This window comes from Balaenoptera borealis (assembly GCF_965194805.1).
Source record: "Balaenoptera borealis genome assembly, chromosome: 4".
In the NCBI taxonomy this organism is placed as follows: Eukaryota; Metazoa; Chordata; class Mammalia; order Artiodactyla; family Balaenopteridae; genus Balaenoptera; species Balaenoptera borealis.
The window spans coordinates 63,704,996-63,727,461 of record NC_138861.1 but is presented as its reverse complement, the minus strand read 5'-3'; the positions used below and the strand labels follow the sequence as shown (position 1 = coordinate 63,727,461).

At 37.1% G+C, this 22,466-nt stretch overlaps 1 pseudogene across 1 annotated transcript; it reads right to left on the bottom strand.

Annotated features, from left to right (window-relative positions):
• Positions 1-6,603: 6,603 nt before the first annotated feature.
• LOC309627952 (UDP-glucuronosyltransferase 2B17-like) lies at positions 6,604-22,365 on the bottom strand (annotated as a pseudogene). The gene is made up of 3 exons: positions 18,607-22,365; positions 13,828-13,976; positions 6,604-10,230 (listed from the first exon to the last, which is right to left on the bottom strand). The product of its transcript is annotated as a UDP-glucuronosyltransferase 2B17-like (transcript).
• Positions 22,366-22,466: the final 101 nt, after the last annotated feature.

The window sequence follows — 22,466 nt, the reverse complement described above, 5'->3', positions numbered from 1 at the left end:
ATGCAATACTTTTCAAAAATTACATTATCCTTTTGCCATTGCTCATGCTTATATCCAAGGAGAAATCAATCAGGATGTTAAATTATAACTCCTATGCCTCAAATAACTACATTATATGAATAGTCACAGCTGTGGAAATCAAGTGAAAGGGCAAAGTGTAGAACACTTCATGTTTATACTGGTGTTTAATATTGTTTCATCAGTGCTATCACCCATCTAAAAGTCGATGACCTTGCACACGCAAATCAGTTATTATGTAAGAGAGAAAAATAGTGTAACAACAGTGGCAAGTGAGAGGCTCTTGTGTCTGCAGTCCCCTTGACACAGAATTAGAGATAATGTGACATCAATGGGATGGAGGGTTAGGAGGTCCCAACGCTTGTATCCCCCACAAAAGCAACAAAAACAATAAATGAGCAACTACAAACCAATGTAAATTACTTTGGGAAAGCTCTGGACTACAATGAAGCAGCAGCAGAAACCCTGCAGATTGCAAAAACTGAGGATGGCCCTGGAAAAAAGCTTGGGAAAGATTTTACCTCCATCACCTCATCCTCCAGTTCAGAGCAGCTTGGCACCCACAGAAATTCCTTCAAATGGATTTCACCCCATGGGGAGAAGAAGAGCAGGAGAATCCCAGCAAGTGTCACCATCATAGAGGTTTGCAGCATTTGCTACTGAGGACTTCCACAGTCTTCACCAACACTGATTACAGCAGACACAGGGCTGCCCAGAGTCCCTGCTTCTGTGTCTTTCCTGAGGCTGGAAATGTTTCTGTGGTGAGATCTGACACTTGGGGCCCCGTCACTCCGGTACCTGGCTTTCCCTGGCTGAGTTGCCACAATGCCTGACTATCTATGAGACTGGAGCTCCTGCTCTGTGCCCTGCCCACAGGTATTAAGTCAGTACTTTGTCTTGCCATAACTGGAGCAAGGCTGCTATTGCTTGGACTTCACTGTGTATTCCTAGTTGTGGCTTTGACTGGTCATTACCTAGGCTGAGCTGCTGAGCTACACACCATTCCTGGAGCCTAAGTCATGGCTTTAACCTATCATTGCTGGGGCTAAAATGCTGCTACTTTGTACCTCACCCTGGGTCAGGGTTCTGATCCACAATTACCATGGCCACACTACTGGGGCTCTGCACCCCACCCCATGGCTCCTGACTTGCGACTTTAACAGGCCATTGCTGGGCACACGCTGCTGCTGCTCTGTGACTTCCACTATGGCCAGAATTGGAATCTTGGCCCACCATTTCCAGGCTGTGCAGCTACAGGACCCTGGACGCCTGGACCTAAGCCATTGTAGAACCCTGTCATCTCAGGGCCTGTAACACTGCTGCATCCCACTCACCCCCCCCAAATATATTAACTATATGTCAAATGCCTAGGACTACAACTATATACATGTTCGACATGCTTACTTTTTATATTTATTAAGAGAAGAAAGACGATATATGCATTTATACTGTCATATAATTACTTATCTCACCAGTTCTCTCTGTTTTATCATGGTGATTAGAATTGCAATCTGGGTTTACTTCCTTCAGTTTGAAGACTTTCTTTTAATTTTTCCTATAAGGCAGATTTCCTAGCACTGAATTTTTTGGGGGGGAGTGGAGGGAGAGGAATATCTGTATTTTGCCCTCATTTTTGAAAGATAGTTTTGTTTGATATAGAACTTTTGGTTGACAGTTTTGTCTTTCAGTGCTTCGAATATGTCATCCCACTGCCATAGGGCTTCCATTGTTTCTGATGAGATATAAGTGATGCCTTATTGGAGTTCCCTTGTATGGATAAATTACTTTTCTTTTAGTGCTTCAAGATTTTCTGTCTTTAGCTTTCAACATTTCATTAGGTCTGTGTATGGCTGTCCTATGTTTATCGCACTTGGACTTGGTTGAACAATTGGGATACGTAGGTTAATGCTTTTCATCATATTTGGGATGTTTTCAGTCATTATTTTTAAAAATATTTTGCTCTGCTCCTTTTTCTTCTGACACACTCCCATTTTGTGTATGTTACTGTGCTTAATTATGTCCCACAATTCTCAACCCCTCAGTTCATTTTTCTTCATTCTTTTTTCTCTCTGTTCTTTGAGTTGTATTATTTTATTGATCTATCTTCAAGTTTGCAGGTTTTTTTTTTTTTAATTTATTTTTGTCTGTGTTGGATCTTTGTTGCTGTGCATGGGCTCTCTCTAGTTGCAGTCAGTGGGGGCTATTCTTCATTGTGGTGCACGGGCTTTTCACTGTGGTGGCTTCTACTGTTGCAGAGCACAGGCTCTAAGTGCGTGGCTTCAGGAGTTGTGGTGTGCAGGCTCAGTAGTTGTCATGCATGGGCTTGTTGTTCCATGGCATGTGGGAACTTCCTGGACCAGGGCTCAAACCCATGTCCCCTGTATTGGCAGGTGGATTCTTAACTACTGCGCCACCAGGGAAGTCCCTTGCAGGCTTTTTTTTGTTTTTTTTTTTAAACTTCAGCAAGATTTTGTTATTTTTTTTGGATAGACCTTGATGATCTGATTTTTAAATTCATATGGAAAGGAAAAGGACCTAGAATAGCCAAAGTTGTATATCAAACTTTAAAAAGGAAAACAAAGTTGAAGGACTAACATTACCTGATTTCAGGAGTTATTGTAAAGCTAAGTAATCAAGAGAGTATGGTATTGGTGCAAAGACAGACAAATAGATCAGCGGAATAGAATAGCAAGTCCATTAACTAACCCACACACATATGGCACACATATGTGGACAGTTGATTTTTGACAAAGGTGTAAGACAATTTAGTGGAGAAAGGGTAGCCTTTTCAACAAGTGGTGCTGGCATAACAGGACAGGCATGTGCCAAAAAAAACAAAAAAAAAACCAAAAAAAGAACTTCAAACCATACCTTGTATCATATACAAAAATTAACTTAAAATGGATCATAAAATCAAATGCAAAATCTACAACTATAAAACTCCTAGGAGAAAAACTTAGGAGAAAACTTTCATGACCTTGAATTGGGCAAAAATTTCTTAAATATGACACCAAAAGCATGGTTCAGAAAAGGCAAAACTGATCAACTGGACTTTATCAAAGTTAAAACTTCTCTTTGAAAGACACTTTTAAAAGAATGAAAGACAAGCCACAGACTGAGAGAAAATATTTGCAAATCATATGTCTGATAAAGGACTTGTATCAAGAATACGTAAAGAACTCTCTTAGAACGCAATTAGAAAACAAAAATGTCATTTGTAAAACAGGCAGAGGAGTTGAACAAATACATCAGTAAGGAAGATATATGGTGGTAAATAAGGTACAAGAAAAGATGCTTAACATTATTAGTCATTAGGGAAATGCAAATTAAAACCATGAGGTACCACTATACACCTATTTTTTTTTTATTTCGTAGTTACATGTTTTATTAATCACATCTGAGAAAAGTCACTGATTTTCATTTTGTACAGCATTATCTTGTAAGGACAAGATACAGTGACAACTTCCAAGCTTTCTGCATATCAGAGCTGAAACTGAAAGCATCTCCATAATTGAATTTTCACTTCTTATTTGTAATAAGTTTATCCTTAGGAGGATACTTCATAGTGTTTGATCACAGATGAGTTTGGGCATTGCTATCACTCAATAATGTTAAGCATCTGTCAGGTTCTCTCCTATACTATATATTAATTTTTTTCTCCATTAAGCAAATATTTATTGGCGGCCAGTGGGAATAAGATACACCTAGGTCCTCTTTCCTTGGTATATTCACAAAAGCATCTGAAACTAAATTTCCAAGTCAGGCCATACTAAGCCATGGCATAGCAAGTTTTCATTGTTAACAGTGCTTTTTTTTTTTTTTTTATTCAAACAGCAAGTCACAAAAATTATAATCATCCTCATCAGTTCACTTAGTCCCACGTAATTAATTTTTTTTTTTCATCTTGATCTTTTGTTAGCACTTTTATGAATTCATCAGTTTTCCATTAGAGTTCTGAAAATGCTTATTCATTCAGTTCAGCAGTATAGTCAGTTACCAGAAACCTGTGCTTGCCAGAGTCTTTTCCATGAATTCCTTGAAGATGAAACCCTTTTATAGGAACATTTTTGCAAAAGCATCAGAGTACACCCAGAACTGTCTGTAAATGACAAAAGACTTAAAAATGACCACGGTTAAAGATTTGATGAAAGTTCATAATAATGTAGTTGACAAGGAAATTTAGTTATTTCTGAGATATACATTTTAAAATAATAACTAGAATTATGACTTATAACATTATACCAGAATATATGACTTTTAGAAATTTCATGCAATGTCTGAAACATTTATATTAACATATTTCCATACAAATAACCCAAAGAAAGTTTAGTGTTAGTTGTTTTTTTTGTTTCTTTGTTTTAACTTTTGAATTTTATTTTATTTATTTTTTATACAGCAGGTTCTTATTAGTCATCAATTTTATACACATCAGTGTATACATGTCAATCCCAATCGCCCAATTCATCACACCACCATCCCCACCCCCCTGCGGCTTTCCCCCCTTGGTGTCCATACGTTTGTAGTGGTGAGCGTGGACAACTTTGTCTTGTTCCTGATATTAGAGGAAATGCTTTCAGTTTTTCACCATTGAGAATGATGTATTCTGTGGGCTTGTCGTATATGGCCTTTATTATGTTGAGGTAGGTTCCCTCTATGCCCACTTTCTGGAGAGTTTTTATCATAAATGGGTGTTGAATTTTGTCAAAAGCTTTTTCTGCATCTATTGAGATGATCATATGGTTTTTATTGTTCAATTTGTTAATATGGTGTATCACATTGATTGATTTGTGTATATTGCAGAATCCTTGCATTCCTGGGATAAATCGCACTTGATCATGGTGTATGATCCTTTTAATGTGTTGTTGGATTCTGTTTGCTAGTATTTTGTTGAGGATTTTTGCATCTAGATTCATCAGTGAAATTGGTCTGTAATTTACTTTTTTTGTAGTATCTTTGTCTGGTTTTGGTATCAGGGTGATGGTGGCTTATAGAATGAGTTTGGGAGTGTTCCTTCCTCTGCAATTTTTTGGAAGAGTTTGAGAAGGATGGGTGTTAGCTCTTCTCTAAATGTTTGCTAGAATTCACCTGTGAAGCCATCTGGTCCTGGACTTTTGTTTGTTGGAAGATTTTTAATCACAGTTTCAATTTCATTACTTGTGATTGGTCTGTTCATATTTTCTGTTTCTTCCTGGTTCAGTCTTGGAAGTTTATACCTTTCTAAGAATTTGTCCATTTCTTCCAGGTTGTCCATTTTATTGGCATAGAGTTGCTTGTAGTAGTCTCTTAGGATACTTTGTATTTCTGCAGTGTCTGTTGTAACTTCTCCCTTTTCATTTCTAATTTTATTGATTTGAGTCCTCTCCCTCTTTTTCTTGATGAGCCTGGCTAATGATTTATCAATTTTGTTTATCTTCTCAAAGAACCAGCTATTAGTTTCATTGACCTTTGCTATTGTTTTCTTTGTTTCTATTTCACTTATTTCTGCTCTGATCTTGATGATTTCTTTCCTTCTGCTACCTCTGGGTTTTGTTTGTTTTTCTTTCTCTAGTTCCTTTAGGTGTAAGGTTAGATTGTTTCTTTGAGATTTTTCTTGTTTCTGGAGGTAGGCTTGTACAGCTATAAACTTCCCTCTTAGAACTGCTTTTGCTGCATCCCATAGGTTTTGGATCATCGTGTTTTCATTGTCATTTGTCTCTAGGTATTTTTTGATTTCCTCTTTGATTTCTTCAGTGATTTCTTGGTTATTTAGTAACGTATTGTTTAACCTGTATGTGTTTGTGTTTTTTACGTTTTTTTCCCTGTAATTCATTTCTAATCTCATAGCGTTGCGGTCAGAAAGGATGCTTGATATGATTTCAATTTTCTTAGATTTACTGAGGCTTGATTTGTGACCCAAGATGTGATCTATCCTGGAGAATGTTCCGTGTGCACTTGAGAAGAAAGTGTAATCTGCTGTTTTTGGATGGAATGTCATATAAATATCAATTAAATCTACCTGGTCTATTGTGTCATTTAAAGCTTCTGTTTCCTTATTTATTTTCATTTTGGATGATCTGTCCATTGGTGTAAATGAGGTGTTAAAATCCCCCACTATTATTGTGTTACTGTCGATTTCCTCTTTTATAGCTGTTAGCAGTTGCCTCATGTATTGAGTTGCTCCTATGTTGGGTGCATATATATTTATAATTGTTATATCTTCTTCTTTGATTGATTCCTTGTTCATTATGTAGTGTCCTTCCTTGTCTCTTATAACATTCTTTATTTTAAAGTCTATTTTATCTGATATGAGTATTGCTACTCAAGCTTTCTTTTGATTTCCATTTGCATGGAATATCTTTTTCCGTCCCCTCACTTTCAGTCTGTATGTGTCCCTAGGTCTGAAGAGGGTCTCTTGTAGACAGCATATATATGGGTCTTGTTTTTGTATCCATTCAGCAAGCCTGTGTCTTTTGGTTGGAGCATTTAATCCATTCACTTTTAAGGTAATTATCGATATGTATGTTCCTATTACCATTTTCTTAATTGTTTTGGGTTTGTTTTCGTAAGTCCTTTTCTTCTCTTGTGTTTCCCACTTAGAGAAGTTCCTTTAGCCTTTGTTGTAGAGCTGGTTTGGTGGTGCTGAATTCTCTTAGCTTTTGCTTGTCTGTAAAGTTTTTGATTTCTCTGTCAAATCTGAATGAGAGACTTGCCGGGTAGAGTAATCTTGGTTGTAGAGTCTTCCCTTTCATCACTTTAAGTATATCATGCCACTCCCTTCTGGCTTGTAGAGTTTCTGCTGAGAAATCAGCTGTTAACCTTATGGGAGTTCCCTTGTATGTTATTTGTCGTTTTTCCCTTGCTGCTTTCAATAATTTTCCTTGTCTTTAATTTTTGCCAATTTGATTACTATGTGTCTCAGCATGTTTCTCCTTGGGTTTACCCTGTATGGGACTCGCTGTGCTTCCTGGACTTGAGTGGCTATTTCCTTTCCCATGTTATGGAAGTTTTTGACTATAATCTATTCAAATATTTTCTCTGTATCTTCCTCTCTCTCTTCTCCTTCTGGGACCCCTATAATGCGAATGTTGTTGCATTTAATGTTGTCCCAGAGGTCTCTTAGTGTGTCTTCATTTCTTTTCATTCTTTTTTCTTAATTCTGTCCTGCAGCAGTGAATTCCACCATTCTGTCTTCCAGGTCACTTATCCGTTCTTCTGCCTCAGTTATTCTGCTATGGATTCCTTCTAATGTAGTTTTCATTTCAGTTATTGTATTGTTCATCTCTGTTTGTTCTTTAATTCTTCTAGGTCTTTGTTAAACACTTCTTGCATCTTCTCTATCTTTGCCTCCACTCTTTTTCTGAGGTCCTGGATCATCTTCACTATCATTATTCTGAATTCTTTCTTTAGAAGGTTGCCTATCTCCACTTCATTTAATTGTTTTTCTAGGGTTTTATCTTGTTCCTTCATCTGGTACATAGCCCTCTGCCTTTTCATCTTGTCTATCTTTCTGTGAATGTGGTTTTTGTTCCACAGGCTGCAGGACTGTGGTTCTTCTTGCTTCTGCTGTCTGCCCTCTGGTGGATGAGGCTATCTAAAAGGCTTGTGCAAGTTTTCTGATGGGAGTGACTGGTGGTGGGCAGAGCTGGCTGTTGCTCTGGTGGGCAGAGCTCAATAAAACTTTAATCCACTTGTCTGCTGATGGGTGGGGCTGGGTTCCCTCCTTGTTGGTTGTTTGCAGTGAGGCAACCCAACAATGGAGCTTACCCGGGCTCTTTGGTGGGGCTAATGGCGGGCTCTGGGAGAGCTCACACCAAGCAGTACTTCCCAGAACTTCTGCTGCCAGTGTCCTTGTCCTCACAGTGAGACACTGCCACCTGCTGCCTCTGCAGGACACCCCCCAACACTAGCAGGTAGGTCTGGTTCAGTCTCCCATTGAGTCACTGCTCCTTCCCCTGGGTCCCGATGTTCACACTACTTTGTGTGTGCCCTCCAAGAGTGGAGTCTCTGTTTCCCCCAGTCCTGTCAAAGTCCTGCAAGCAAATACTGCTAGCCTTCAAAGTCTGATTATCTAGGAATTCCTCCTCCTGTGGCCGGACCCCCAGGTTGGGAAGCCTGACGTGGGGCTCAGAACCTTCACTCCAGTGGGTGGACTTCTGTGGTATAAGTGTTCTCCAGTGTGAGTCACCTACCCAGCAGTTATGGGATTTGATTTTATTGTGACTGCGCCCCTCTTACCATCTCAATGTGGCTTCTCCTTTGTCTTTGGATGTGGGGTATCTTTTTTGGTGAGTTCCAGTGTCTTCCTGTCAATGATTGTTCAGCAGTTAGTTGTGATTCTGGTGCTCTCGTAAGAGGAAATGAGAGCACGTCCTTCTACTCTGCCATCTTGAATCAATCTCCTATAATCTTTTAAGTATAAATTTTTCAAGACGTTATCTTAGTCTTCTTCCCTCAAAGTTACTAAGAGTGGAGTTATCCATGCACAGTTTTACCTATTTTTATGCAAAGCTAGGAACTGAAGAATAATACAAGTGATAAAATTTTAAAAAAGACAATGTCACATTAATTTTCACTGACCATTATATGCTAAAATAGGCAAATTAGCAGTTTATGCTTTCAGGAGATATAACTGCATTTTATACAATGGAAAACACTAATTTAGAAGGTATCAAACATGCTATATCCAGCCGAAAGAATTCATGGATGCTGAAATTCTCACTTCTCAATGGGATGAGATCCCAAGGAATCCTAGGTTAGTGGGGCAATTTTTTTTTTTTTTTAAAGCAGGTGGTTGTCTATTACTTGTCAAGGCAGTCAGCCTGATTCCAGGCTGTAGAAGATAAAAGTTGTGTGGGTTGTTTTGTGGCAGTTTAAATCATGCCTGAAGGTGGCAAGTAGTTCACAGCTAGTGAGAGAGCCCAGATGGATTTATACTGTCATATAAGTAACTATAGGATTTTACCAGGGAGCGCTTCTGTAATTTTCTCTGTGCTAACCCTAACTACCCCCATGCTTTCCAGTTTTTGCCTCTCCTCTTCCTCCCCACCTCTGAGAAAGTAGCTGTTAATCCAATTGATCAGAACTGTATGTTGATTAGGCCAAGTTGTTAATGGGCAGGACTAAGAGACCTTAAATTCAGAGCCTATGCCTCTTCCTGTCACCCTTTTCTGCTTTAACGGGAAACAAAGCATGGCTCCCAGGGGTCTCTCTTGGTCTTTTACTCAACGACTGGTTTTAAGACACAGACCTACTAGAGAATGGACTTGAGGATACGGGGAGGGGGAAGGGTAATCTGGGACAAAGTGAGAGAGTGGCATGGACATATATACACTACCAAATGTAAAATAGATAGCTAGTGGGAAGCAGCCGCATAGCACAGGGAGATCAGCTCGGTGTTTTGTGACCACCTAGAGGGGTGGGATAGGGAGAGTGGGATGGAGGGAGACGCAAGAGGGAAGAGATATGGGGACATATGTATGTGTATAACTGATTCACTTTGTTATAAGGCAGAAACTAACACACCATTGTAAAGCAATTATACTCCAATAAAGATGTTTAAAAAAAAAAAGAGAAAAAAAAAAGATATATGCTCTTTTCATCTTGGGAAAAGGGAGAGCAGGAGCAGGAGGAAGGATCTGAATCTTTATGCTCCAACTCAGCCTTTTTCAAAATTCTATTTTGAATATTGAATATCGAGTGCAGCTACTAACTGAACTGTAACACATGCCTCTTTGCTGCTCAGAACTTCCACAGTCCCCCAGGAACTCCTCTGGGAAAAAATGATCATTCGTGGGGTAAGGTTTGGACATTCTTATGTTCTTACTATTAACTTAATAACACTGAAACCTCACACATAACCTCCAATATAGAAGTGTCTCTGAGAACAAAGTAAAACTTGAGTTGGAATATTTAAGCACATGAGTCCCCTTGCGCCATTTTAAAATCTGACTTCAAAAGAAAAACAGATATACCTGTTCATTTTGATCTAATTGTGTTATGAAATTCTCTCCCCCTTGCAAAAACTATTTTAATGGATCCACTCCATAGACATTAAAGAGAGTCATTCAAGTAGTTGTTCAGCACAAAGGCAATGTATCATACCTTCTGTGGAATCTGGGCAAGGGCCAATGCAATCATGTTAGCCTTTTCTTCTGGAAGGTTTTGGACCATTGAGCCCAAACGAAATAATACAATGCCATCTTCTCCAGAGCTTTGGACAAACTTTTCGATTTCCTGAAAAGAAATAATTTGTTGTACAACAAAGGGGCATCAGCAAAGAGAGAGAGAGAGTTTTGTTTGTTTGTTTGTTTCATTCATTCCTTTTTTAGTTTGTTTGAAGGAAAGGAATACATACATTTCTAAAGAGAGAAGTATGGTTAGAATGCCTCATCTTCTAACATGCCAAACCATTAAACCCCCCTTGGAAAGAGATGTGTAATATGAAATCTATTTTCTTTAATCAATGTATAATCATTGACTACTAGGCAAGTATGGTGATTTATTTGTTACTTATCAACAAGAGACAACAGTAAAGTGAAAGTTTCCAGTGAAGAACATTTTACGTTGTGACAGCACAGGTTTAATTTTCTTAAGTGAGTTTTGAAAACAGTGTAATTTTTATTCCATGTCTCAAACAATAGCAGGACCAGGAATTTTTTTCTAGTTCTGTGTTAAATAATGCTAAGTTCCAGCAACAATGACTTAGTAATTTGTCCCAGGATGACAGGATTGTGACCAAGTAAAATAGTGTGCTTATTAAAACACGTGACTTGCTCAGCAGGACAAAATTCAAGACCTGACCTCACTGTGTCCAGCAATCCAAAGTTATGCCTTGAACTTTGCCCAGTCCGAAACTGTTCCTTACTTTACAAATTCTTCCTCGATATCACCAACCAGGCCCCAACACCTTAGAATTATCTTCCCCTGACTTTCCTCTGCTGAAAAGTAATAAAACTCTGTCAAAGTGCTGTTCTTGTTTCCTATAATAAGTCAAATAAACCCAGCCTTGCTTGATCAACAAGGTTTTTTTTGTTTGTTTGGCTATTTTTTGGTTTTGTTTGGAGGAGTTGACAAAAGACAAATATTTAAAAGGACCTGAATTCCTAACAGAGAGTCTGTCTGTAGCTCGGCTTCTTGAATTTTTATGTCATTCTATGTCCAGTGTATTTGTTACTGAATTGGTCTACTTTTCTTCTTGGCAGTTTTCAGGATGTCTCTTTTGGTGTACAGGCTTTCCTGATTATAAAGGCTACATATGATAATATAACCTGATTATGAGGTTACATATAATTGCTTTGGTAAAAGAAGGAAAGTGCTCTTGTTAAATCATCTATGTATAAATAAATGACTCTGAATTTATTAATCACAATTTATTCTTTATTTATTGGTGTTTCAAATTCCCAATACTGACAGGTTCCCTAAATTTAATCCTCAGCTAAGATTCTGATCTATTAAACTTCTGGTGATATTACATTAATTGACTGAAAGAGAAAAAGACTGATGAAAGAAATTTTCCTTATCTTAAAATATTATTTCCTTTTTCTTTCTACCTCATGCTCTGATAACACTGGGCATGCTATATTAATTTCATCTCTCTTAAGGAAATAGCTTTTCAAAACTTCCTGCAGTTTATTTCTATTTTCATTCAAAACCTAATGAAATTACAATATCATATATTATCATTATTTTTATATGGGATGTTTAAATTTTGAGTATAAATTTAATTTTATTTCTGATCATGGCCCAGATATTTTAAGGGAATTAATGCTATGACATAATGAATGTGACAGATTTTGCCTGTAAACTGTTTATTTTGGGTGGATTTTACTCCATGAGAGTGTGATTTATTGGGTAAAACATCTGATCAGGCTATCTATGAACTAATTGGGGTTCATGACATAAAGTTATGGAAAACTTTCATTTACATTTTAAAATTTGTAGCCTATTGTGCAGGTTAATACTAAACTAGGCACTTTCTCTCTGATATCTACTTTACTATATTTGTTTCCAAGCCTAGCTAGTGAGATCAGGCAGTTTACATGATTGAAATAGAACTATATCTTATCTAATTTATGCATTACTGGATGATTTTTAATGCACCACTACAACCAGTTCCTGAGAGAGGCTTATTTCCATGAATTGTATTATCAGGATACAATAATTTCTGTTCTATTTTGTGCTGTGAAGTTCTTTGATCTCAAATATGATGAGAACAAATTTTTTGGGAAAACTATCATGAGTTTGCCAGTATGACACATACACAAGTGCATATATCAGAAGGAATCCCTCCACTCTAGATACTAGTGAGACTGCTTAAAGCTTCAAATACAATTTTAACATTTTCTTCTTCTTACTTTGGTTTCTGAGACAAATTCCTTTTGTCAAAAGGGGCACTAAGCAATTTGTCACAATAGCTAATATTTATCAAGCACTATGTCCTTGGGACTGTGTAAAGGCTTTATGTATCCAGTCGATTCTTTTTATTCTCAGTAATTATGTTCTATAAAGTTGCCACAAACATGTCATTAGTGAGTAATGAATCATTGCTCCTGGTTTCACCCAAGCTTCTTGTCGCAACATTTTTGTCAACTGCTCAACACATAAGCTGGTTTTATGTGTGTTTCTGTTTTAAAACACCTTGTTTAACATACATTGTTGATTCATTAACACTGAACTCATAGCCAACAGTGCTATAACTCATGGAACGGAATGCAGATTATCTGGCAAACATATTTTCTTCCTAAGGCACATCACAGCCTTCTTACTTCTTTTCTGGAACAACAGAAAACATGTCAGCACTCTCCTTGGGGGCCATTCTAAACAGCGACATCACCAACAGAAAGCACTCAAATGCAAAAATGTGGCATTAATTAGACCTGAAAGGGACACTTATTTATAGTGTGAGAGCTGCAACAAAAAGGCAGAGAATTGCCTTGTTCAATGCTCAACTGGGAACATGCACGTCCAGTGAGTAATTTTTTTGCTGCTCTGTATATATCTATGAATGACCATGAAGCACTACAAATATTGATTCTGGGGTTACAAATAAGTTTTAGGGAGTAGGCAAATTTGAAAATACAGAATCTGTATATAATGAGGAATGACTGTATTAGACCATTTTATTCTCACACCACTCCAATGAGATAGGTAAGTAAACCCCCTCCCTCATTTTTCTTCTTTTTTTCTGGTGCATCCATATTTTATAGGAAAGGCACTACCGGTAGGATTTGGCTTTTGTATATTTCCTAGCTACCATAGTACCATATATTAAAGCACCAGATTCCATAACCTTTGAATACTCTCACATATTTCCACTTTTAATATTGCATTATCAGAATTTGATTCTTTTAAATACCTCATTGCAATTTACTTTAATAAAATACAAGAGATAAGCTCCCACATTACCTCAGTCTTATGCATTTTGTGATTTGTACTTTATTGTAAATAACTGTTTAACATTTATAGTTTTTCTGGCTGACCAGTCTATAATATCCCTAAGGACTACAACAGTGTCTATTTCATTCACCCCTCCTTCTTCAGTTCAGAGTGTAGAATCTGGTATCTAGCAGACAAAGAATACACATTTGTTGAAAAAAATTATCATTTCTTATGTGTTGGAAGACTTTTTTATAGTGGCTATATCCACACAATCTTGCATTTCTCTCTTACTTTTCATGACTATTATGTAGCTCAGAATCTTCAGTGATAATAAAACATGAAACACATAATAAGTTAGGGCATGGTGTGAAGAAATTTTATATATTGTCCATGTCTTTTCCATAAGACAGTATTTGGACTGGGAATGGAAAACTATTCAAGAGACCAGTTTACCTTAGGCAGTGGTTTGGCAGGTTTGCTGTGGAGTCCTCCAACAAATTCAAAATTTGGTAAGAGTGGGTGGGGAAATTCAAACTCTCAATAGCTTCTTATCAGCCAAATATCAATTTTCCCCATCAATTCACACAATGTAGTGGGTCTTCCTGAAAAAGAAAATAGGAAAAGGAATATATGTAAATTTGTGAATTTGTATCCATTTTTTCTTACAAGATATAGCAATAAAGCTTCAAGTCTGTGTTGGTCAAGATGAACAAATAATGCCAGTGTTTTATAATTTAAACAAACATATATACAGAAAAAAGAGAAGAAAAAAAAATACATGTTAAGTGAGAGACTTACATAGCTTACAATAACCTCTCCCCTCTGCACCTTTGAAGCCAGGTTCAAATAATTGTTAAAGATTACTTCTTGTTTTATGTATTACAAGTTCAAGTTAACTAACAGATTTTAATTCTAAGTCAATATCTCTCTGTAATTATTTAAGTATGTGATGAATATTACATTCTAAATGGTCATTTTCCTGCATAGCATTGGGCTTGTATCACGTTCATGATATTTGTGCATTTTTACTTAATGCTCTAACATTTTAAACTTTTTTTTTTTTTTTTTAACTGAGCATCCCCATCTTCCAGGGATGACCCAGCATTGTGTGACCGCCAGGGACCCACTGGCAGGCAAGCCCCTGGTGCTAATAGGTTAGAGGGAGGCTTCCAAAATTGTGCTTGCCAGTGCCAGTGTCAGCATGGTAGAACAAGATCCCCAAAATGACTTCCACCGGAGTCTCCATCCCTAGGAGGAGTCCCAGCTGCACAATGTCTCTCCAGGAGACTCGCCAAGATCAGCAAGTGGGTCTCACCCAGGTGCCTTTCAAACTACTGCCTCTTCACTGGGACTCAGACTGTGTGAGATTTTGTGGGCACACTTTGAGAACAGAATCTCTGTTTACAGACTCTCCTGTTCTCTCGAATGTAAGCCCGTCTGGTTTTCAAAGCCAGACATTCTGGGGGCCTATCTTACCAAAATGGGGAGCCTGAAGTGGGGGCTCAGACCTCTTTCTCCTGGAGGAGGACCTCTGTGGTTGTGACATTCCTCCTGTTGGTGGGTGGCCAACCCCAGGGTGTGGGTCCTGGTTAGACTGCATCTCTGCTCCTCCTACTTGTCTAGTTGTGGCTCCTTCTTTATATCTTTAGTCGTGGGCAATCTTTTATGCTAGTCCTCAAGTTGTTCTCAAAGATAGTTGCTTTGTGAGTAGTTTTATTTTGGTGTGTCCATGGGAGGAGGTAAGTTCAGGGCCTTCCTACTTCATCAACTTGATCTCACCCCCATAGAGATTGTTTTCTAAAGATTATTAATGACTTTCCACATTAAACATGGACCTGCAGCATGAAGAATTTGCACTATTCACACTTGTTTCCATCTGGTCTCCAGTGTCACTAAGCTAACCACCAGAGAATAAACAGGTTACTCATAGGAGATTGAATTTCCTTTAGGGGTATAGAGAAAGGCGAGAAGAGAAACCCCAGTGGTTTGAGATGCTTCACTAACGATGCATATATCACTAAGAATCAATAGCCTTCCCTTCCATAGCTTAGAGTCTCACCCTTTCTTGTATGTTTTAAAGAAGAAAGCTTACTGTGGGACTAGATTCTTGGACCATCTGTGATCAAGAAAGGGCATGATGAATGAGGTGCACTAAATGAAATGATGTCTTTCACCTTGATCTCTATGTCATTTATTTTTTCTGTCCTAGGAAATTTGAAACATTCTGACTGTATCAATTACTACAATCTAATATAAAGAGAAGGCTGCTTGATAACTGCCTAGAAAGGATAGGAGGCTAAGGAAGTATCTCATGATTCAGACTGTGAAGTGTTTTCCCATATCTAAACTTGTCTCTTTGGTCTCCAGAAAAATTATAAATACTGGAAAGGCTAAAAATAAATATTATGAAGCAAGTGGGAATGAGTGATAAAGGAGACTCACCTGAAAAAAGCTGAAATATCTTCCTTTTTAGTGTTTATAGCTTGGTCAAAGGATCTCCTTTGTTAGTTTCTATTCCTAGAATAAATCAGCAATGCTGTGATGGCTTCTTGTTCAAGGAATGACATAAAACTTCTGGAAAGTCAGACTGGAAAACTGCCTTGGTTGTAAAAGTCTATTTGTGTCAATCACTTTCACCTCTGTCCCCTTATTTACCTACAATTTCTCTAAGCTTTTTCGTGACTTTGGATTATTTGCTTAGTCATATTCTCACAGACCAATGCACCCACCCCATTCACAGCCCAGCATTCTACTTTGATTGTTATTTGGTGCCCTGTTTTCCTTCCCATTGCTGCGCATGTGCTTATTATGGTATCTCATTTAAGAGCTTATTTTCTATGACCTATGATTCCTGATTAATTTTTATCTTAGAAACTTTGGTCTTTGGGTTATTTGTTTAGTCTTTTATTCCAGATAGGCCTACTCATCCTCCCATTTCATTCACCAACCAGCTTTCTACTTTGATTGTTTGGCATTTGATGCTCTGTTTTCCTTCACATTACCTTGCATGCCCTGGCAATGGAATCTCATCTAAGAGCTTATTTTCTATGATCTGTGATTCTTGATTAATTTTTAGCAGAATTTGTTCCTGAGACTTTGACCTTGGTTCTATTCTCCAATCCACTACCTCCTATAACCTCATACACTATATATGTATTTGAAGATTAATATTTATATAACTTGGATATTTATTTCCTTTGTAATTGTAAATTACCTTGTAAATATTCTTAGGCATTGAGAGTAATTATGAATTTCTGTCAAGGATGGTTAAGATAAGTTTGGAAGGGATAATTTTCTTAAGTTTCTAAAATTTTTACAATACTTCCCAAACAAAAAGATGCTTTATATGTACCTATGAGTAAATGGTGATGAGGGAACATCTCTCCTGGCAAAGATAAGTTTGGTTAGTTGAGCGGTATATGCTGACTATGGAGAGTGTTTGTTATAAAGACCACCAACATCAAGAAAAACTAATCTTCTTGGTCTTCTATATTGCAGCACACTTGGTGCTTAGCACAATGCTTCTCCAAATCGTACATGGAATTTTGAAATTACAGTCTCATGCTTTTCTTTCAGTTAATGCAATATACAAGTGCTTAGGTCCAGGGGCCAGACTGCTGTGTTTTAACCCCATCTCCATCACTTCTTCCCCAAGAGAACCTGAGTAGGTTATCTTACTTAAGTTTCCATATTTATAAAATGACGAGAATAATAGTGCCTATGAACAGGATTTCTATGTGTGTCTCTCATGAGTTAATAAATGTAAAGGATGTAGAAGATTTCCTGGAGAAGAGTAAATTCTCAATAAATATTTACTAATTTCCTTCTGTGCTCCACCCCACCATGAACAAGAAGAAGCTCAATAAATATTTGTAGTTGAATGAATGTACTCACAGAATCAAGATTAGAAATCATCCAGATATGAAAAATATACTGGACCTTCGCCTTTTGCTTCATTTTTCAAACTGCAGTGTTGTAGAATCAGAAAGCAGACATTGATAATTCTAATATTAATCCCCAGTGTTTTAGGTTTACTTAGCAAATGACTTTTAATACATTGAGAGGGAAGGAATAATACTGTATAATTCCCAGAGACAACTCATCCACACTAAGAAATTTTCCTTCTTAATAGAGATATTAGCTGATGGAGATGTTAGAGATATTAAAATAATAGAAGAACTGAATCTAGAAGAGAGATATCAGAGACTTTGATGCTGAAAGCTGAAAGGAACCTCAGGTATGAGTTCATAGAAATGTTTAATTTTAAAAACAAGTAAACATAAAGCTTACACAAAGTGTCATACTTTCTTGTACATGAAGTAGATTTTTTTACTAGACCCAGGTTTAAAATTACATTTGCTCATGACTGACTTTCACTTGATTTTTAAATATATTTAATGAAGTTTCTTACTATAGTATATTAAAAATGGCTATGTAGTCTTTGAAACTCCTCCTATTGAGAGGTGAAGGCTACTTCTTCACCCTTTGAATTCGGGCTTGCCTTGTGACTTGTTTTACCAATAGAAGGTGGTAGAAGTGACATTGTGTGACTTCCAAATCTAGGCCTAAAACTTTCATACAAGCTGTTCTAGAATTCTGCTGTCATGTGAAAAATTCCAAGCTTTTCTGTTGGAGAGGTCACATGGAAGAGACAATCACAGTATCCTGCCAATCTGCCAAATCCCAGCCATGAGAGTGACACTTTCTTGGACTGTTCCACCGCAGCCAAACTGATAACTAACCATAGGCTAATGAAGAAGTCCAGACAAGCCTCAAAGAAGAAACATTTCCCTGAGCTCAGCCCAAGTTGCTGATTCATAGGATCATGAGCAAATAATACGTTTGCTCTTTTAAATGCTAAGTTTTAGGGTGGTTGGTTTTACAGCAATAAATAACAGACAGTATGATTTATCGAAAACACAGTGAGTATGTAGCTTTCTAAATAAACAAGTCCCAAGAATATTCACATATTGGAATATTATTGTCAAATGGAGGGATATCTCCAGTGTCACACAGTTCTAGATTACTTTGCATACTTTCTTGAATAGTTGATAAATTTTGACTGAGAAGCTGTTCTATTTCCATTTTGACACTAAAACTAAGAAAATACAAGTTATTTTTTATTTTAAATTATATATATATATACACACATATACACTGTAACCCACACAAAGGAAGTAAGGTTTCTTTCCATCTACTAGAGGGAAAATGTAATAAATAAACCAGACTTACCTAATACTTCACTGTAAAATGTATCCCACTACTTCTTGTTAAAAGTCTCAAATGCAAAGTCAAAATATAGGTAATACAACATATTTGTTACCCTCTCCATAAATGTCCTTTTGTCACTAAGTTCTGATATGATAACAGGTACATAGGAAAGAGGTAATATAAGCCCTCCGCAGAATTTTTCATATGTATTGCCAGTGGTAAGTCAAAGACTGTAGACCAAAGGTAGGTTAAGTAGTTCAGACAGCAGCTCGGCACAAGGAGAAATGGCATGTCCAAGAACAACATCAAATCTGTATTCCTGCAGTTTTTTCACAAGTTTTTTGTTCAAAACTGCATCCTCACAGAGCTTTTGAACAGTATCAGAATATTCATAATATGTTTTTTGCATCTTTGGATCATGTGCCCATAATGTACTCTTTGGTAACTCATATGTCCATATCTTGATCCATTTTATAAAAAGTAAATCAAGCTCATTCTTAGTGAAGGATGTAGGGTGAACCTCAAATTTAAGGGTAGATGGCTTATTGGGACCCACAAGGATGGAAGCTGAAGATACTAGCACAGTCACTTCATGGTCCTTCTGAGCAAGTTCATCCAATATTGTCTTTAAATTGATCCAATGATTATATTCCATTGGCCACAGCAGCACCTTTCCACAAGATGCACAGCCGAAATAAAAAGAAAGCACAAGAGGAGAAGCCCGTGTCTTAGACATCTTGATAAAATCCAAACCTTCTTCATAAACTTTCTTTACTGCAGAGATAGCTCTCACTTATATCCAGGATGGAGTCAATTAAGTAGTTAAAATATAACTGGCACATAGCAAGGTCACAATGACTATGAGATAAAGACTCTTTCCAAGAGCACACCTTCGTAATTTCTCTGCAAGCTAATCTCCAGTTCAGAGGCTTTGGAAAGCAAATAGATAAAGAAAAGCATAGATGATCTTGTGCCTCTATGTGTGAAAAATAAATACCAGTATCATTGTAAATGTGACTGGCTCTAGGCTAAGAAGAAATTACCTTGTATGTAGGGAGTTTCCAGATACGAAAGCAGCATGTGTCAACACAAGGATATTCTGATTTATTTGAGCATTTCTAAGCATTTTTCTCCATATTTTCACACCTGTTTTATTAGCTCCATTTCATTTAGCTTGCTGTTGTTCTTTTGGCTATAGTTATTCCTTCCCTTTTTTCCTTTTTATCCAAACATGGGTATCCTCTGAGTATCAACTTTGGTTACTTTCCTTTATTTAAGAATATTACCTCTGAATTATGATCATTTCCTTTTCTGAACATTTGCAACATTCCTTATATTTCTCTCACTTCTTCAATACTTCCTCAATACTTACTCTTAGAAAGTATTTATCCTCTAAGTACCTTCTTCTGAACTTTGTTTTGTATCCTGCCTTTGTAGTCCAGGTAAGTTATATTTAAAAAAATATCTTACCAGGAATTCCCATCAAATTAGAAGTAGGAAGGGAAAGATGCATGTCATGGGATAGATTTGTTTTCATGCTATCAATAATCTATTGACCTGAAATGAGAGGAGAATCTTCCTTAAAAAGGATTTGGATACAGATTCTAAGTAAACATTCATTCTGTGAGTGATATAAGCTTTGGTTTCCAGGAGACTGAGGAAAGAGATAAAGGAGAAATATAAATTTGGAAATCTAGAAATGGAAATGGAAATGGCTAGTGTACACCCATGAAGGAGGCATTATTTTAGTTATGACTGTTCTGTTCATAAAGCTCCTTATAAATCCCTGTAGGATACAGTATAAGTCTGCCTGGAATAGTAAAAGAGTGATGTTCACAAAGTGATGTTGGTGCAGAGAGTGAGTAATGACTAGTGTTTTGTCAAGTATAATAGGTGTGGGGGGGAATCTAGATTTAGAAAGCAACGTGAAAAAGCATGGAAGCCTGAAGGAACACAGTTTCCTCAGAGTATGAGGAGCAATTCGCAGTGGTAATATAAATATTTAGACTTTGCTCTGTAGACAGTGAGGAGTCTTTGAAAGTTTTGAGTCATGGAGAGATATTTCCTTATTTCATTTTTGAAAATTTCTTATGGCAGATTGTAAGAATGTAGATATGAGATGAAAGAACCACTCAATAAGGGGACCAATGTAGAAACTCTTAAAATTTCCAGAGGAGAAGTAATTAGCACTTAGGAGCCAATGTTTCAGAGTAGCAAATGTTAAATGGTTTCTTGTTGAAATATTATTTCTCAGATTGGTTTTACTCTTACTCTAACTTTCAGTGTTTGTGTCTGTGAATTATACCAAGATCATTCCAGTGATCAATCTTTAGAATGGATGTTAGGTTAAGGTGTTAGGTTTCTTGTCATTGTATCTCTATAGAACCTGTTTATATAAAGAAATGTTTTTATTCCATGATTAGAAGTACAGAATCATAGAATTTAATTCTGTGTTAGTTTTTTTTAATTTTTTTTTTTTTTTTTTATTGCTGGTGTAACAAATTACTACAAACTCAGAACTTTAAACCTTGTAAATTTACTTCTTAGATCAGAAGTCTGATATAGGTCTCAGTGGAATAAACTCAAGGTGTTGACAGAGCTGCATTTCCTTCTGAAGGCTTAGGGGGTAATCAATTTTCTTTTCTTTTTCAGGTTCAGGCGGCTGCCTGCATTCCCTGGTGCATTTCTCCCCTGAGTACCTGCATTCCAACCCCTTCCTCCATCTCCAAATTCAGCATCAGCAAGTTGATTTCTTCTCATCTTGTCATCTCTCTGGTCCTCTGAAGCCAGGTAAAGTTCTCTACTTTTGAGAAATCTTAGATGTGATTAGATGGGCTCTCCCTGGATAATCCAAGATATTTCCCTCCCCTCAAAAGTTTTTAATTATAATAACATCTGCAAAGTTACTTTCACCAAGGGTGCTCACATATACTCACAGATTCTGAGGATTAGGGCTTAGATATCTTTGTCAGCCATTATTCTGATCACCACAGTCTATCCTCTGGGCCCCAAAGATTCATGTTCATCACACGTGCAAAATATATTCACTTCCTCCTAAGGTTTCTAAAGGTCTCAACACATTACAGCATGATCTCAAAGTCCCAAATTTCATCCTTCATATCATCTCAGTCAGGTATGGGAGAAGCTCTGGATATGATTCATTATGGAGAATGATTCCTCTCCTGTGAAACTAAGGAAGATGTTTTCCACTCTCCAAATATAATGGTGACAGATCTAGCATAACAATTATAGACACTGTAGTTCAAAAGAGGAGGAAATGGGGAAGAAAGGATAACTTCCACTATGCTCTCTGGTTTGATTGATTCATACCCTCAATGTCTCCAAAGAGTCTTTTGTGTGACTGAGTACTCTGATCTTTTGATTTTTCTGAGGTATTAGCAAAAGATTCTATAGCCATCTTGGCTTTTTCTCCAGAGCAGTTTTATTTTGTTTTGTTTTGTTTTACAGTGACTCTCTTAACATTAGCTTCTTTTGCAATCTGGACAGACTGTGAATTTCACAAGTCATCAAGTCCAGGTTACTTTTTGTTTAACAGTTCTTCCATCACTTTACTGTCTCTTCTCTCACATTTTATTATAAGCAGCAGAAGACACCAGTCAGTATCTTGAAACTTTGCTTGAAAATTTCCTCAGCTAGACATACAAGTTTGTCACATAGAAATCCTTCATTCCATGTAGTCATAGGACAATTTCTTTAAGCTTTCTGATACGATATAACAAGGATTTTCTTTCCTCCAGTTTCCAATCATACACTTTTCATTTTCTTTTGAGCACTCACTGGCAGCAAATTTAATGCCAATATTTACACTGACAGTTTATTTTTTTATGTTTTAGGTATTCTCTAAGCCAGTTTAGTTCCTT